We start from the raw sequence: 4,544 nt of genomic DNA on the forward strand, positions 1-4,544 counted from the left end.
ACCGAAACACATTCCATAGTTTGCACATGCATCACGCAGTTGCCCCGTACACGTGCCATTCTCGATTTTGACAATTTCCAGGAAGGTCGATTAATCACTGTGGAACATTATTTCTGTCAATCGTTTTCATTCTGTTGATCATACAGTTGTTATTGTTTTGTTTTTAGTATTTTTTATTGTTTGAATTGCGATTTACTGATTTAAAAAACGTCAACTTTCAAAGTTGACTTCTGACCCCAATCATCCTTCAAGATCTTTGTTTGTCATAAAATCTACTGTAATACTGAACTACCTGTTGTAATGTTTGCCTAATTAATTCACTATTATCATATAACCATTCTCCACAGCTAGTATACCTTACAATTTTGGTAATTGTAAATTCAAATTAGAGAAAAAAGAAAGAAAGAATTTTTTTATTTAACGACGCACTCAACACATTTTATTTACGATTATATGGCGTCAGACATATGGTTAAGGACCACACAGATTTTGAGAGGAAACCCGCTGTCGCCACTACATGGGCTACTCTTTCCGATTAGCAGCAAAGGATCTTTTATTTGCGCTTCCCACAGGCAGGATAGCACAAACCATGGCCTTTGTTGAACCAGTTATGGATCATTGGTCGGTGCAAGTGGTTTACACCTACCCATTGAGCCTTGTGGAGCACTCACTCAGGGTTTGGAGTCGGTATCTGGATTTAAAATCACATGCCTCGACTGGGATCCGAACCCAGTACCTACCAGCATGTAGACCGATGGCGCCTAACCACTACGCCACCAAGGCCGATCTCTTATTAGAGTTCCCCTACTTTTTTGAAGAGTATATAAACACGTATATACACGGCGTGCCAGCATATTACAATTTCCACATTCTCGAGTTATTTATGCCAAAGTTATATGTGGGATCGATTAATTTGTAATAATTTAATCACAAATAAATGTAAAAAATAACACAAATATGGCATTTGTAACTACAATACTGCACCTTTAACGCGAACAGCAAATCTTTACATTTTTTATACCTAAAACGTTAGCATGTAGGAAGCTGTTTAATCTGGAAAAAAGCTGTTCCCGGTGTATGAGCTGCATTAAACCTTCAGAAGGGATTTCAAAAGACTTAACAGTTAATCTACTAACTACAAAACAAACGGAAGCGAATCCCAGAGATGTCATACCACTGTTACTGTTTCTGTTGTAATATGTCGTCATTTGTAACATATTATGTGATATTTTACAATTGCATGTGTACTTGTATAATTAAGGTGTTTTTTATGCCTATAAACAAATGCTTTGGTAATAAATAAATAAACTAAATTGTAGTGAAATGCATGACGTTTGCATGCAATGGCAGAAAATAAATTTTATTAAACTATAATAATTGTCGTTTCAAAATACATTAATTTTATAATAATTATTGCTTTAGAGATATACTATTGCAAAAGATTTCCCAAAACTGTTAAAAGAGAGAGAGAGAGAGAGAGAGAGAGAGAGAGAGAGAGAGAGAGAGAGAGAGAGAGAGAGAGAGAGAGAGAGAGAGAGAGAGAGAGAGAGAGAGAGAGAAGAAGAGAAAGGTAAATTGTTAGTGAGAGAATTCATGCAGTGACCCTTGTGTGAGATAGATAGACAGACATAAAGACAGACAGACAGACATACAGAGAGAGAGAGAGAGAGAGAGAGAGAGAGAGAGAGAGAGAGAGAGAGAGAGAGAGAGAGAGAGAGAGAGAGAGAGAGCGAGAGAGAGAGACGTGTATTATTGCTACCAAAAACACGTAAGACATCTTATATATGCAGTATTCCATAGGCAAGATAGTACATACCACGGCCTTTGATATGCCAGTCGAAGGGCACTTTTTGGAATGAGAAAAACACCTTGGTGCATTAAGGCCGATGGATCTTGCAATGCGAGTGCTCTACCACTGAGCTACATCCCGCCCCTGGAGCGTTTTCCTGACTCATGGACCGTGCATTTCACGTGTTTTACAGTCAGACGAATGTCAACAACGTGAGAATGAATTACATAAGATCACTTCTAGCTCTCCAAGTAGCGCCAGTTACACTGAACAAGATGGCGTGGTGGGTTATTACGTAACAACATAATGACGCTATTTAATAACACATTTCTGAAAACTAAATGTCGCTCTCCGCACCGTGTCTTGAATTCGCGAATAAATCACTGCTAATGCCCAGACTCGCAAAGTTCAGAGTGCAAGTTTTCACTCAAGTGGCAGCTCATATGATTTTCATCTGGTTTCCATATTTATTGCCCCAACATTAGTAAAACAGACACACACCAACAAATTAGAACTAACAGTGGTTTTATATTTTTATATTTACAAACATTTACATTATTATAAAACAAATATAAAGCAAAATATGTGAAAAGTGGGTGGCACATGCCCACTTGCCCCCCCCCCCCCCCTCCCCTCCCGCTTCCTACGCCAGTGTATTTTATCTATCTGGACTATCTGTCGAGTACAGTGGGTTAATGGTTACTTGTTAGTGGTTAATGAGAGCGAATGTGGTGTAATTTAAGCGATTCATTGTGACACGTGCAACTGTGAGACTGCACCTGTAATTCATGGCGTTCAAACCTGACGCGTGCTGTGTTCGTATCCCAGTACCGGCTCGAACACAAAGTGAGTCGGTGCTCATCTCAATAAGTACGTGTACGGCCATTACATCGCCTTTTGTTTCTCTCTCACCAACAATGATCTAAAGTTTGTTTGTTTAACGACACCGCTATAGCAATATTGATTTATTCATCGTCGGATATTGGATGTCAACCATTAGGTAATTCTAACATACAGCCCTTGAGAGGAAATCCGCTTAATGTTTCCAAGGGATCTTTTATATACACAAGTCCTCAGACAGGGTAGCATATACCACGGCCTTTGATATGCCAGTCATAGTGCACTGGCTAGAACGATAAATAGCCCAATGGATCCACCGACGGGGATAGATCCTAGACCGACCGCGCATCAGGTGAATATTTTGTCACTCGGCTACATCCCGCCCTTTAACCCGTGTTTTAATACACAGCCCAGATAGCTGATAATATATATACATTATGTGCACCGGGTGACAGCGCTCTAGAAATATAATTGGATGTAAGCAATACAAACAAATGGACCTAACTGTTGTGTAGTTCACGCGGTGCATTGTCGTGCTGCACGTGCTTATCTCGCATCAATTAAAAGACTCGAGAACTGACGTTTTCTTATCGGTTTGTGGCTAGCGCACCACGTGACACAAACAATGAGTCCGTTAATCACCGTTAACTACTGTAATACCTTGTGTGGTCTTTGACACTAAACTGAACTTTTATTTTAATCTATATCACAATTACGCAAGTGACAACAGTAGTGTGTATGTGTGTGTGTGTGTGTGATGAGAGAGAGAGAGAGAGAGAGAGAGAGAGAGAGAGAGAGAGAGAGAGAGAGAGAGAGAGAGAGAGAGAGAGAGAGAGAGAGTGACATGACGCGAAAGACAAAAAGACAGAAAGAGAGCGAGAGTGGGGAGAGAGTGATTTGTAAATGACATATGTTTTTACAGCTGTGCTAGTTTTACTAAAACAAACTTTCAAACTGCCAAACAAAAAAGAAGAAAAGCAAGTTTGATATTATATGCAGAGGCGGATCTAGGGGGCCCGCCCCCCCCCCCCCTAAATTCTGCGACAGTTATAATTTTCTTATATATTCATTTTCATTTTTTTTACTATCCCCTCCAAACCTCCCCTAAAGTTCCATTGGCATTCCGCCCCATGTCCGTGCCCCTCCCCCAAATGGATTTTCTGGATCCGCCACTGATATGATACAGTTTCAAAGTTCAGAAGTTACTTTCAGTTTATTAAATTGCTAAAAACACATTTTAAAAATAATATATTTAAAAAACCAAAACCAACAACCCTAAAACACACACACACACACACACACACACACACACACACACACACACACAAACACCCCAGCGACACAAGTAAGCTACTGTATGTACAATCTTGCTGATTTTAGCTGATTATTTTTTTAAATACGTAATTAGTTCAAGGAAATGACTCAAGCACGTTTCCTGGAATCTGTTAAAAAGAACTATTTGCTAAGATGCGGAGCAGCCAGTCTGGCTGTAGAGAAGTGGCGTTTTGTTTATAAAGAACATAAACTCTCCCAAAAGACGACAGACTGCTGTGTACTTAATTCGGGTTCAGGGTTAGAGGGTGACCCCAAACTAAACAGAAATAGGTGGAGTCGTGTGGCCGTTCTCATTTGTTTCAGCAGGAGTGCAGAATGCATTTTATTCTCAAAATGTCGTCTGCTTCGGGTAAAAAAACGTTTTACTATTTATCAACAATAACCGAAGATAACAGTATCATCATATTACCATTAATATGAGTCTATATTTAATATCAAAAGATTGATTTCTCCGTGAAAAATAACGGTTTATCGCTTGAAATGAACCCCGTTTTCAAAGTGGACGAGCCCATGTTACAAACTTCGCAGAGGGGGATTCCCTCTGTATAGTCCTGACTCAGATATTACTGGAAGCCTTTCA

Source organism: Gigantopelta aegis, chromosome 4 (assembly GCF_016097555.1).
Source record: "Gigantopelta aegis isolate Gae_Host chromosome 4, Gae_host_genome, whole genome shotgun sequence".
In the NCBI taxonomy this organism is placed as follows: Eukaryota; Metazoa; Mollusca; class Gastropoda; order Neomphalida; family Peltospiridae; genus Gigantopelta; species Gigantopelta aegis.